The 14,306-nt window shown below is 48.3% G+C and overlaps 1 protein-coding gene across 2 annotated transcripts in view; it reads right to left on the minus strand.

Annotated features, from left to right (window-relative positions):
- Arhgap8 (Rho GTPase activating protein 8) overlaps positions 1-5,724 on the minus strand; it is a 47,800-nt gene extending 42,076 nt beyond the window's left edge. The window contains exons 1-2 of one of the 2 annotated variants that reach the window (XM_085831497.1): positions 5,633-5,681; positions 5,238-5,371 (exon numbers count right to left, since the gene is read on the minus strand). The gene's annotated coding sequence lies outside the window, so the exon portion shown is untranslated. Of the gene's footprint in view, positions 1-5,237; positions 5,372-5,632 lie in introns of both variants that reach the window. The other variant, XM_021183014.2, reaches the window with a different exon arrangement.
- Between the last annotated feature and the right edge of the window lie 8,582 nt (positions 5,725-14,306).

The following is a 14,306-nucleotide window of genomic DNA, read 5'->3' on the forward strand; positions in this document are numbered from 1 at the left end:
AAATAAAAAAAATAAAAATAAAAAATAAAAGATTTATTTATTTTTCCAAAATGGATAAATAGGGGGACCGCAGAGATGACTCGGTGTCTGGGAGCTCCAGCCCTTTCAAGCACCTGAACTCGGTTCCCCGCACCCACGTCAGGTGGCTTACAACTGCCTGGAACTCTAGTTCTAAGGATCTGGTATCCTATTCTGGTCTCTGAGGGTTCTGATCAACTGAGTACACACACACACACACACACACATGGGAAAAACATAAAACATTTTTTAAAGATGGAGAAATAAATATAACCTACTATCATACACAGAGAGAGAGAGAGAGAGACAGACAGACAAAAAGAGGAAAAAACATAAAATGAACCTTTTTAAAGATGGAGAAATAAACAAAACAACCTACTATCAGAGAGAGAGAAAGAAAGGGGTGGGGGGAGGGTGAGAGACAGAGACAGACAGAGACAAGAGAAAGACAGAGAAAGGAAAAAACATAAAGTGAATATTTTAAAGATAGACAAACAAATAAAACCTACTGTCACACACACACACACACACATGGAAAAAACATAAAACTTTTTTTAAAAGATGGAGAAATAAATATAACCTACTATCATAGACAGGCAGACAAAAAGAGGAAAAACCTACAATGAACCTTTTTAAAGATGGAGAAATAAATAAAACAACTTACTGTCGTACAAAGAGAGAGAGAGAAAGGGAGAAGAGGGGAGACAGAGACAGACAGAGAGAGACAGAGAAAGGAAAAAACATAAAATAAATCTTTTAAAGATAGAGAAATAAAACCTACTGTCACACAAACACACGTACACACACACATACACACAAACACATGTACACACACACATACACATACACACAAACACACGTACACACACACACACACACACATACACACACCCATCTGCCCAACCTGCAACCTGCCATCTGCAAAGACCTCAGAGAGACCAAGACACTAACTCAGAGCTTGTCCTGAGACCCCAGGGCTTCAGTTTACTGCAGATCACAAGCCCAGCAAACCCCAGCCCAGGCACAGATCGATCCAGTGGAGGAAAGGCAAGGTGACTCTTAGAAGTCTCCAGAATCCAGACCGGCCTAACCAGTTCCTTCTGAGAGTCCCTGGCTCCTGCCCCTTCCAGCTGAAAGGTCATTTCTTGCTCCCGAGGTAGAGCTGGCTTGCCTTCAGCAGGGAAGGATCTGCAACATACAAATTCACTCAACACCTAGGCTTGTTCCCAAAGGCCACAGACAGAGTGACTGCTAACATGATCAAAGCTGTGTGACTGGTTTGAGGCACTCACAAAACTCTACTCATTTTGACCTCTCCATTGCTGTAGAGTATTGTCTTAGAGTTTTACTGCTGTGAACAGACACCATGACCAAGGCAACTCTTATGAGGATAACAGTTAATTGTGACCGGTTTAAAGGTTCAGAGGTTCAGTTCATTATCATCAAGGCAGGAGCATGGCAGCATCCAGACAGGCATGGTGCAGGAGGAGCTGAGAGTTCTACATCTTCATCTGAAGGCTGCTAGGAGAATACTGACTTCCAGGCAGCTAGGACAAGGGTCTTAAAGTCCACACCCACAGTGGCACACCTACTCCAACAGGACCACACCTTCTAAAATATTGCCACTCCCTGGACCCAGCATATGCAAAGCATCACAAGCATGAAACTTCACAATCCAGGAAAACAAGGCACAGAGTGGCTAGCAATTGACTCAAAGTCACACAGCTGGTGACAGGGTGTGGGGCCCCTATCCCCAGCTGTTAACACTGTACCGCCTCCGCTGAAGGCACCTTATCCTCCAAGCATCAAATGGTTTTCCGATGCCTATGACAGAGATGAGAAGATAGGGATCCAAAGAACTGATTTAGAGAGAGCCACCCACCCAGCCTTGCTTCCAGGAAGCCGGAAACCTGGATAGAACGGGCAGCCAGAAGTCCCAGAGAGTGGTCCAGATCCAAGCCTGTCGCTACCCACGTCAGCCACCCAAGAAGCCGCTGGAAATCAGTGGGACTTCTTCCTCAAGCATCAAACTCTACCAAATAGCAGGGGAAGTTGAGTTTCAGCATAAGAGACAGAAAACTTATTTATATCACCGTGCTAATGTCTGTTACATAGGATAGAAAGGAAGGGAAAATTATGAAGTCATGAAAAGAGAAAGGTGTCCTCACCCCTGAGGCCTCTTCCCAGATGAGAAACAGAATTCTATCCCAGACAACAACTGCTTAAGGTCTCTATTCCTACCTGGAAACCTTCGACTTTCTAGAGTTTTTCACCTGAAACCCATTTACAGAAAAACATACCCCAAGACCCTTGTGTGGCCTTAGTGGCTCTTAATTTAACTTTATTAGAATATCTCCTATCTCCAGAACCACCCCATAATTTTGCCTAGCAAAGAGAGAGAGAGGAGAAAAATAAAAGGGAAGATTCTTAGTAACTTTCTGAGATGTAATGTGAAAGTCACATTAAAATGGTATGTATGGGTAATGCTAGGATATTTATTAACTCTCCCTTGAGACGCCCATACCCGTGCTTGGCTATATCTTAATTCTTTCCTTAAACCCCTCTTATTCTTTTAACCCCAAATGCTTAACATTTATGTAAAAATGATCCTTTAGAGGACAGTTATGGTGGTGTGTATAACTTTAATCCCAGCACTAAGAAAGCAAGAGACAAGACAATCTCTGTGAGTTCAAGGCCAACCTGACCTATACCGCAAGTTCCAGGACAGTCAGGGATACATAGAGAGACCCTGTCTCAAAACATCAACAGCAGTCTTTTAGGGGCTGGAGAGATGGCAGAGAGTTCACGCTCAGTTCCCAGCACCCACAGTCAGGGATACATAGAGAGACCCTGTCTCAAAACATCAACAGCAGTCTTTTAGGGGCTGGAGAGATGGCAGAGAGTTCACCCTCAGTTCCCAGCACCCACCTTAGCTCACAAATGCTTGGAACCTAGTTATGGTCTCCACAGGACCCTGCACTCCTGTGCATACATCCCCATACACACACACACACAAACACACACACACATTTAAAATAAAATCTTTCTTAAGAAAGTCCTTATAGCCGGGCGTGGTGGCGCATGCCTTTAATCCCAGCACTCGGGAGGCAGAGGCAGGCGGATTTCTGAGTTCGAGGCCAGCCTGGTCTACAGAGTGAGTTCCAGGACAGCCAGGGCTACACAGAGAAACACTGTCTCGAAACCCCCCCCCCAAAAAAAAAGTCCTTATAACTTATTTTTTAGATTTGTTTATCTTATTTTACAAATAGAGGTGTTTTGCCTGCACATGCCCATCAAGGTCAGAAGAGGGTGCCGGATTCCCTGGAGTTACAGGTGGTTGTGAGCCACTACATGGGTGCTGGACCCCAGGTTCTGTGCAAGAGCAATGGGTGCTGTTCAGGGCTGTGCCGTCTCTCCAGCCCTTCCGTAAGGATCGTTTTCACTGGGAAGCCTCCCCTTGTGTGACTTTCCCCTTCTTGAGCACCTTCTTTCCACTTTTAACTAAACTCTGACCCTATTTCCCTGTGCCCAGAAAGTTCCTTTTAAGTGGAAGCCATGGACCTCGAGTTTGCCAGAGGTGAGGTCTTCCGGAACTTTCTAGGGCTATTGAGGGCAAGAGTGTAGGGATGCGTGTTTGTCTGCCTCTTGCTGCAGATACCTGGAAGGGCAGGCAGTTGTTAGAGGGCTTCCAAACATCTCCAACCTACAACAGCCTACTCCCACCAAGGCAGATGCTGAGCCTGGCTTTCTATTCACCAGCTGGAAGATCATGGCTCCCCTGCCTCTGCTTCCTCATCCGCAGAAGTGGGCAGTGCCACTACCATCTCAGGAGGTTGGTGTGAGTGAGGACTGAGGCAACCAATCAGCATGCCAGGACTTGACCTCTGCTGGAAAGGACACCAGAACACTTGGCAAATGTAGAGGCTACTACTCCCCATGAGGAAAGTGGCTGGCTCAAAATCCGCTTAATCACACTAGGCGTAGTGGTTCGTTTTTGTATCATCAGCTTTTGGAAGGTTGAGGCAGGAGGATTACCTTGAGTTTAAAGCCAGCCTGGGCTAAATAACAAGACCTGTCTCCAAGAAAGAAAAGGGGGCAAAAACCCCACGCTCTCCCAAAATTCCCCTGACGCTTTATCTGTGTCATGTGACCAGCGCTTCAACATTCCCCATCAGTGAGATGATGGGGATTCAGGTATTGGGATGGTTTACTGGTGTGATGAGAGTATACGGCCAGGCACCTCTAGGTGACAGCTCTTGGCTACCCTATTATATATTTTGGTTATTATTAGAGACAAGGTCTCATACACTGAGGCTGGCTTCAAACGACTATGTGGCCATAGATGGCTTTCTGTCCTCAATCTGATAAAAGTCCTGGGATTACAGCCTCAGGCCACCACACACCTGGTTTATGTGTCGCAGGAAAACAAACCAAGGGCTTTGTGTATGCTAGGCAGAGGTTCTACTAACTTAGCTACATCCTGCTGTTCTCTTTAACTGAGGCCACCTCTATGCCTGTCATTGACAGGAAATCCCCAAACTTACACAGTTCTCCAAAGTTGCACTTTACTGTTAGCGGATCCAAGTACATACCCGGGGCTCACCCATTTTGACCTCTTCTGGACCACCCAGCAACCTAGGGCCACACCCACCTGCCACCTCCCACCCCATCTTCCAGCTCTACTGCAGCGTCCTCCACAAAAGTCCCCACACCCCCTGGCTTCGACCACCGAGAGCTTATTCTGGGCTCCCGAGAGCTGAGAACAGACAAGAGGCTGACCTGACCTCTGGGAACAGCTGGACTCAGACTTCCAGTTACCTGCCCCCTCCTCCATTCCGGTTCTGACTTGGGGAAGGGTTTGGCGGGCCATTTTACAAGGAACTCATAAACATATCTTGAAACAACAGAGGCCAATGAAGATTGCTTACTTTCCGAGGCGTACTTTCTCACTTCGACCCAAGTTCGCCCTGACTGGCTGAGAGCGCGCACTAGAATCTACTAGTCCCAGAGCAGAACCTGGGACCGCCAGGCCCTTTCCCCACACCAGCCAAATGAACTAAGGAATGCCACCCCTCCCCCCAGTGGCCTCCGCAGTTCCCCCAGCAGGGCCTCGGCAGCTAGCTACACTGACTGCACCTCCCTCTCAAGAATTCTCGAATTCTCGAGAGGCCTTTGCCAGGTTTGGGAAAGTGAAAGAAGCCAGCAGCAGTCTGCCTTACCTAAGTGGGGACTTCCCAGGCCCGCGGCCTATAAATCTTGGGAGTTGCACCCAGTGTGACAAGGTGACCAGACAGACCCCAGTCTCGGGCCCCAAGTGCGAGTTCAGCATCCGCCCTGGCCTCAGTATTGCCACCTGTTAGGCGGGAAAGATGCCACCATGATGCGCTCAGGTTTGGTGCGGGAGCCGAGGGGCTACTGCCATGTGCTTACCCCGGGGGCCCAAACCTGGGTCGGAAGAAAAGCAGGGGGCACAGAAAGCGGGGACAAGGTGGGGAGTGGAGGGACACCCAGGAGAAGTTGGGGCGGGAAGAGGCCAGGACCAGAGATAGGAGCCGCGCCTTCCCACCCGAGCAGGTCCCCAAAGGGGGGCTCACTGGACCACCGAGCACCTCACCTGGTCTCTGCAACTCCAGCCGCACACCTGGCCGGTCCCCGGACAGGCCCCTCCCCAACAGGCCCCGCCCAATGTCAGAGCGCACAGCCGGGAGTCCCCAGGGTGGGCGGGACCAGGGTAGGTGGTTCTAACTCTAGGCGGGAGGGAGCTACGGGACACTGACCCTCAGCAGCTGCTCGCCCTCACATTTACCCGCATTTGAGATGCGCCTGGTGAGAGGGGAAACAGGAGATCTGTGCTGAGTTGGAAAACACAGCCCGGGTCTTCAAGCGTCCGACCTGCTCTCCCAGTCCTGACCTCGGTGCTGGTACGGGGCTCTGTCTGCTGCCTCTGCACTTGGTGTGTCGGTGTGTCGCTGTCCCTTCCCTTCTGAGTCTCCAGCCCTTCGTAACTATGGTTCAAAACCACTCCCACAACCCTATGCCTTGCCTCTAAGCACAAAGAGGCCTTGGTGTCCTAAGGAGAGCAGACCAGAGGTGGGGGAACGTAGGTGGTTTTACCAAAGCGTGTACTTCTGCCTCCAAGCTTCCAGACTTCACTAAGAGCCTGCACCTCTTTCCGGCTACACCTCATCTCCTGCCTCTACCTGCTGTCCACCAACCTAACGGTCTTGAATGATCTCAGCTCTCACCCTAACCCCAAGCTCAGGCTCCTAGCTGTGTTGGATACCCAGCCTATGCAGGGACACACTACGGGCCTCCCGACTCCTCCTCATCTCATTCTTCCAATGGTGAGGTCCAAACTCCAGTCCTCCTTATATTCTATGTGTGGTCCACTCTCAAGCCCCAAGAGCACCTACAAAGTATGTCACTGTACCATATGCTGACCCCAGGGGACCAAAGGGGACCGAACCCAGGTTGGAAGGAAGGCAGGGGGTACAGAAAGCAGGGACAAGGTAGTGGGTGGGTGAAGTCGGTGATCTCCTAGCCTCTTCCTCAACGGTCCATCTGTCTCCACACAGGCTCAGGGGTCCCTTTCTGAGGATTCTCACATAGAACTCCACTCGAAGTGTTCCCAGTAGATGAGGCAGCTCCACAAGCCAGCTGAAGGGATCATAGTCCTGGGGAACAGCTAAGACAGAGCAGCTGAGACACCACTCACCTCTAGAGGGTGTAGTGACTTCAGGGGACAATCAACAGAAACCACCATCTCCAGTTTCCGGAAATAACTGGGTCTCAGCCAATCAGCACAGGCCGCACGGAGGGCAGGCTCCTCCAGTGGATCTGATGGACCTTGCTGGATGGGGAGGAAAAGAAAACATGACTTGCTGCATCTACCATCCCCACCCTCGTGGGGGAAGCTTGGCTCACTGTGGGTGCTTAGTGAAAGTCGAAACCATGCCCACTGACCTTTGCTGAACACACAGCTGAAACCCTGTGACAGAAGACAGCGTAACAAGCAGGTAGCATGCCTGATTTCTTCCTGTAAGAGTTTAATGTTTTTCCATTTATTTTTATTTCATGGTTATGGGTGTTTTGCCTGCATGTATGTCCATATACCACATGCAATGCACACAGTGTGTGCCCTTGGAGGTCAGAAGAGGGCATCTGATCCCCTGGAACTGGACGTACAGGGGGCAGGATCAAGAACGCTGGCTGATAAATCTAGGTCCATCTGCATGAGCAGCCAATGTTCTTAGTCATCGAGCAATCTCTTCAGTCCCATTGAGTGTAAGTTTTACAGGATATGGAGAAACTTCACAAGGAAAGGAGGACCCAGAGAGACCAGTACATTGTGTATTTTCATGCTTTGGTTTTAGGAAGGGTATTAGTCATGGAGGGATATGATAGGAGGGCAAAAGGTTGGAGCCTAACTGTAATAAACTGGGGGAAGTCAACCCCTCCTCAGTCGAACCTCTCTGGAAGCACGACCAGAGCCATGCCCACAAGCATCTCTGAGGTTGAATCTTAACCTTCAAACTATGACAGCTCTGTCCTGCATCAGTTTTCCCAAGGGCCAGATTTGGGAGCAGTGTGTTCTGAGCCAACATCACTAGCCGTCTGGTCACCATGGTGGGATCTAGGCATAGGATGAGGTAGAATTGGCAAGGGCTTGAATCTGTGGTTAACACTGCTCATTCCCTGGATCAAACCTGTCTGTAGCCTCTCTTACTTTAGCTGCAGGCACCAAAGCTGTCTATGATTGTTTGAGCTTGAGTTTTCTAGTCCACAGGATTCGAAACATCCTGGTGGAAAAAAGCAACCTGTTTAAATTTTTTTTTTCCTGGCAAGACCAGGAATTGAAGCCAGTGTCTTGCACATACACAGAAAGCTGTGCATGCAGCATAAAACCACAGCTCTGGCTTTCTACCCAAATTGCAAAATTGTTGCCCTTTGACAATGCCAGCAGTCCATGGATGAGGGTGGGGTTATCCCAGGGGAGACCTCTGATTGGCTGAGTCTAAGATACACTGTATTACTCAGGGGTCTCTAGAGGAACAGAATTGATAGAATGTAATATCTATATCTATCTATCTATCCATCTATATCTATCTATCTATCTATCTATCTATCTATCTATCTATCTATCTATCTATGGCATTTAGAGTGGTTTACAGGCTGTGGTCCAATTAGTCCAATAATGGCTGTTTACCAACAGAAGGTCCAACAATGTAGTAATTATTCAGTCTATGAGGTTGGATATTTCAGCTGGTCTTCTTCTTCTTCTTCTTCTTCTTCTTCTTCTTCTTCTTCTTCTTCTTCTTCTTCTCCTTCTCCTTCTCCTTCTCCTTCTCCTCCTCCTCCTCCTCCTTCTCCTCCTCCTCCTCCTTCTCCTTCTTCTCCGCAATCTTCATTTTTATTTTTTAAGATTTATTTATTTATTTATGCATATGAGTACACCACTATTGCTCTCTTCAGACACAACAGAAGAGGGCATCGGATCCCATGCCCATCTTACACATGGTTGTGAGCCACCATGTGATTGCTGGGAATTGAACTCAGGATCTCTGGAAGAGCAGTCGGTGCTCTTAACCTCCGAGTCATCTCTCTAGACCTCAGCTGGTCTTCCATATATACTGGAATCCCAAAGAAGGTCTAAAGCCATTGAAGAAATGGACTTGCCAGAGAGAGCAAACAGGCAAAGAGAGCAAGCTTCCTTCTTCTATGTCCTTTTTATAGGCTACTACCAGAAGTTGTGGCCCAGATTAAAGGTAGATGTTCCTACCTCAAAAGATCTGTATTAAAAATGGGTCTTCCCACGTCAAACAAAACAAAGCAAAACAAAACAAAACAAACAATCCCAGGGCTAGAAAGATGGCTCAGCAGTTAAGAGCACTGGCTGTTCTTCCAGAGGCCCCAGGTTCAATCCCCAGCATCCATATGGAGTTCACACCTGTTGTAACTTCAGTTCCAGGGGTTCTGACAACCTCATACAGACATGCATGCAGCCAAAGCATCAGTAAATATAAAATAAAAATTAATTCAAAAAAAGAAAAGAAAAGAAAAATTCCCTCATAGTTGTGACTAGCCCTTTGGGTTTTAATTAGTTCCAGATTAGTTAAATTGACAGTTAATTTCAGATAGTCAAGTTGACAACCTAGAAAAGCCAACTCACACATACACAGGTGGGTCATGCAGATAAGACTGGTCACTGGTTTTGCTGAAGACAATCATGAAATCACTACATATGTGCTCTTAGAAAGGGGCAGCAGTGACCTGTGCTAAGCAGAGGCTGGTGTGAGGCTGGTGTAGTAGGACTGCCTCTGGACAGTTGGGCGGTGGCCCGATCTCCTCCGAAGTCCCTCTGTATCCTCACAGCTGCCTCCTTCCAGGAAGACAATTTGCAATCATCTTGGCAGGTGGGCCTGTCAAACAACCCAGCACAGCTTCAATATGATTATCTAACATCTTCATTCTCACAGAGGACTCGGGTGGCAGGAGGGGGAAAAAAGGCTTAATTCTTTCCATTTATTTGTTGATTTATTGATTGATTAATTTATGCTGTGTTATGGAGGCATATGTGTACCAGGGTGTGTGTAGAGAGAGTTCAGAGGACAACCTTTGGGGGTCAGTTTTCTTTTTTCTTTCTTTCTTTCTTTCTTTCTTTCTTTCTTTCTTTCTTTCTTTCTTTCTTTCTTTCTTTTCTTTCTTTTTTTTTTTCCGAGACAGGGTTTCTCTGTATGGCCCTGGCTGTACTGGAACTCACTTTGTAGAGCAGGTTGGCCTCGAACTCAGAAATCCGTTTGCGTTTGCCTCTGCCTCCTGAGTGCTGGGATTAAAGGCATGTGCCACCACGCCCAGCAGGGGGTCAGTTTTCTACATCTGCCAGATGGGTTTGTGTGTGGGCACACTCACGAGAACACACACACACACTAAAACACACATAATAAGTCAGCCATCTAGCGTGACTACATGGCTAGGAACACAGTTGTGTGTGCACTGCCATTGACGCAGAGGCCAGGAAAGGAGCCGCACACTGGGAGCCCTTCCCTTTCTTTCTTCAGCAGTAATCAGCCGGTTGGTTTTTTCCTTCTGCTTCTGTAACAATAACTCTGTCTTTCAAAGGCTGCTAGATAAAACTCGAAGGACGATAATGGGAAATGAAGAGCTGCCTCGGAATGGTGTTACTACTGGCTTTATTAAATTCGTTCTTGCAGATGTTGATGAAGTCGGAGGCTTCTCTTTTTTTCTCCCCAAGCAGCTGAGTTCTAAGTTAATGAGCATGCCTGGGTGGAGCGCTAGAGACAGGAGAAAGACCCGGCCACCAGCAGAGGTCCTGGATTTCCTGTTTGTGTTCTCCGCGGGCAGCTCAGCTCGCCTGGCCAGCTGCAGGAGCTGCAATCTTCCAGGAAGCCTGCATTTCCGTGCTGCTGACGCAGGGGGACAGGCAGGCAGAAAGGAATCTGGGCGTCCCCCAGGCACTCCCTCCGCAGGCCAAGCCACTAACCCACCGATTAAGCTCCTGCTTTCTGCTGGTAGCCCAGTACGGAGACAGGGTCATGCTCCTGTTTCAGAACAGAGGCTGTTCTGACATCACACAGAGGAATCCTGGTGCTTTCTCCACTGTGTTCTGTGGGACACTGTGGCCCAGTGTGGAAATCCTTTACATTCCCAGCTGAGTGGCTCCTGCTCTGGATATCCTACTGACTAAAACAGTTATTACCTCAAGGGGAATGAACATTTATTCTGGAGCCAAATATAAGTGACGCCAACGTTGTATGGTTGCACGAATGTTCTTACAGTGACAGAACAAAGAAAGTCATAAATCAACTTTTCAAACACAATGGTGGGAACATCAGGTAGGTAAGTTCCACAAAGACCTCAGATGCTGTCTGATGACATACTTAGCTTTTAGGTTACGGGAGAATAGGGATCTCTTAAGACATCCTCAAAGGTCTCACGGGATAGTCACAAGAGGAGGGCAATGAATGGCTATCAAGGGGTTAGAGATAGCACCAGATAATTTGGCTCTGGATCTGCAACATTCCAACCTCTTCCCAATCAGTGACTCAGCCTCACAGGTACAGAACCTCCAGCTCTTCAAATGCCTGTGTTATCAAAGAATCTCCACCTGGTAGACCTCTTAGTTAAGTTTCTCTTGCTGTGATAAACACCATGACCAAAAGCAACTTGGGAAGGAAAGGGTTTGTTTCTGTGAACATATCCTGATCACAATCCATCAGGGAGGTCGGAGCTGGGACTCAAGGCTGAAGACACCAAGAAGGAAACTGCTTACTGGCTTGCTTCTCGTGGCTTGTTCAGCTTGCTTGTTTGCTTGCTTTCTTCCTTTTTTTTTCTTTTCTTTTTGGTTTTTCCGAGACAGGGTTTCTCTGCATAGCCCTGGCTGTCCTGGAACTCACTGTGTAGATCATGCTGGCTTCGAACTCAGAAATCTGCTTGCCTCTCCCTCCCAAGTACTGGGATTAGTGGTGTGCGCCACCACTACCCGGCTCAGCTTGCTTTCTTACATCATCCAGGACCACCTGTCCAGATGTGGCACTACCCACAGTTGCCTAGGTCCTCCCACACTAATTATCAATCAAAAAAATGTCCCACAGGTTTGCCCACTGTTCAATCTAGTAGGGGCATTTTCCCAATTGAGGTTCCCTTTTCTCAGATGACACTAGCTTGTGTCAAATTGACATAAAACTAACCAGACACTATCATGAATGGACAGTGACCTAACAACTAGCTAACCCAGGCTCCTATGTCATGAGGGCAGTGACAGGCTCTACCTGATGGGGTATACTCTAAGAGAGAGAGCTAACTGGGAAAACCTTGTGTCACCAGGACCACTATGTCCAGCCACTGTGTCCAGCCTGGCGTTCTCTCTCTCTCTCTCTCTCTCTCTCTCTCTCTCTCTCTCTCTCTCTCTCTCTCTCTGTGTGTGTGTGTGTGTGTGTGTGTGTGTGTGTGTGTGTAGGTGGCATGCAGGCAGGTCCTTGTGCTGACATATAAGCATTAGGGGAACCAGGAATGTTAAACACACAGTTGTCTCCTCCAAGAGAGAGATGTATAACCTGTTTTCTAGCCAGAAAATGTCTGGCTGGGAGCAGTCATTGTTCATAGCCTGGTGACCTTTGTGCTATTTCTGTGGCCGGGCTTTCCTCCACAAGACCCTTATCTTGAGCCTGCTTTCTCAGTTAATATCTTACAGAAGATGTCATTGTACTTTACAAAGAGTCTTGATGTAGTCACATCCTAAGCTTTGTTGTGCACATGGGATTGAGTTCATGATCGCCAGGAAAATTTCCATCAAATTGTGCTGTGCTTAAATATACCTAAAAGAGGGGCCGGGCGTGGTGGTGCACGCCTTTAATCCCAGCACTCGGGAGGCAGAGGCAGGCGGATTTCTGAGTTCGAGGCCAGCCTGGTCTACAAAGTGAGTTCCAGGACAGCCAGGGATACACAGAGAAACCCTGTCTCAAAAAAACAAAACAACAACAAAAAACCTAAAAGAAATCACTCAAGGTCAGACTCTCGAAGGGTGAAGCAACATTGGCTCCTGAGTTGAACTGAACTGCCTTCTTGGCTCTCTCAGATCTGCTGGCTGTGGTATTTGCAGAGACCCCTGCAGTGAGGATAGGGGTGTGTACACAATGACTATAAGCTGACTTGGAACCTTCTAGACGCTGCTGTGACTGTTGATCTTGGATCAGTGCAGCAGGAGTTTCCTGTGGGGTAGTCTCTCTATTGGGTAAGTGTCTCCTGGGAAGCGAATTCCTTCGGGGTGGAGTCGTCTGTGGGCTGCTGTATCAGTCATTGCTTTGCCCTTAAGGCCACTCTGCTATGTGGAGGCGGTTTTGGACACTGTTCCTGGAAGCTAAGCCTGAGTGTGGCTCTCCACTCATGGTAACTTGGAAACGCTCCCACTAACAGGCAATCAGCGTTGCCTCATTAACAGGCTACTCAATGGTTCACAGGTACGTCCCTCATCAGCATCCCCACGTTGCCTTCATCCCCACTGAGCACAAGCTGAGGAGAGTCCCAGAGAGTCCTGGGATGAGCGATCCTTGCAGATAATGTGCGTGATTCTTTACCTTTTTTTTTTTTTTTTTTAACTTTTCATTGATTCTTTGTGAGTTTCATGCACCCTGGTCCTGTTCATCTCCTCCTCCCTTTATATCTGCCCTTTACCCTTGCAACCTCCACTTCAAAATAAAACACCCAAACAAAAAGCATAGAAAAACCTCTCACCGGGGCTGGAGAGATGGCTCAGCGGTTAAGAGCACTGGCTGCTCTTCCAGAGGTCCTGAGTTCAATTCCCAGTAACCACATGGTGGCTCACAACCATCTGTAATGAGATCTGATGCTCTCTTCTGGTGTTACTCATATGCATATAACAAATAAATCTATCTTTAAAAAGAAAAAGAAAAAAACCCTCTTACCATGGAAGCTATAGCATTAACAGTGTGTCCTAGCATAGATCCCTCTGTCCACACATCTTTACTTACAAACGTTCATTGCAATGACTCATTGGTCTGGTTTGAGGTCTCTGGCTTCTGTGACTTCATCAATGTTGGTATCACAGAATTGGGACTCCTCCCGGCTATCCTGTTGTTGCCCTGCATCATGGAGATCCTGCAGCTTTAGAACAGCAGCACTGGCCCTTTCTTGCATCCCATACATTCGCAGATGATGTAGCTTTTAGGGTGGGGCAATTCAGAGCCCGAATCTGGACCTGGGTAGTAGCTGAGCCAGCTCTCCTTTATCAGCACAACCAGGGTGAGCTCTCCAGCACTGGTCCAGCTAGGAGCATGGACACGAGGCAGGGTCAGCTCTTCTGCTTTCTTGCCTTTCAGGGGCAACTCACCGGTGCCTTTGCCATCACAGACAATTCCACTGTATTGCCCAGGTGAGCTACAGGACCCCTGATCTCCTAAGTACTACAGCTAGTGAGGGAACGGGGTTAGCTCTTCCACTCTCATGACCCCAAGGTCAGCTCTTTCTGCAACTACAGGTAGCAAAGCAGGTAGGGGGAGAAGAAAGGTCATCGCCCCCACATCCATACCACCTCAGGCCAGACAAGTGGTGGGGCCAGCTCACCTGTGCCTCCTCCACCAGGGCCAGCTCTACGGCGCTGCCTATACAAGGTGCAAGGTCTGCTCTCATGAGTGCTACAGGAGGCGAGGGACAGGGCCAGCTCACCCGTGCTCGTGACCCCAGGACCAGAGTTCCTGACTGATGCAGGTGGTGAGGGGCCGGGGAGGGCATCACCCAAGCATTCTTGCCAC

This window comes from Mus caroli, unplaced genomic scaffold, assembly GCF_978045245.1.
Source record: "Mus caroli unplaced genomic scaffold, Mus_caroli_1 scaffold_16, whole genome shotgun sequence".
NCBI classification, from domain to species: domain Eukaryota; kingdom Metazoa; phylum Chordata; class Mammalia; order Rodentia; family Muridae; genus Mus; species Mus caroli.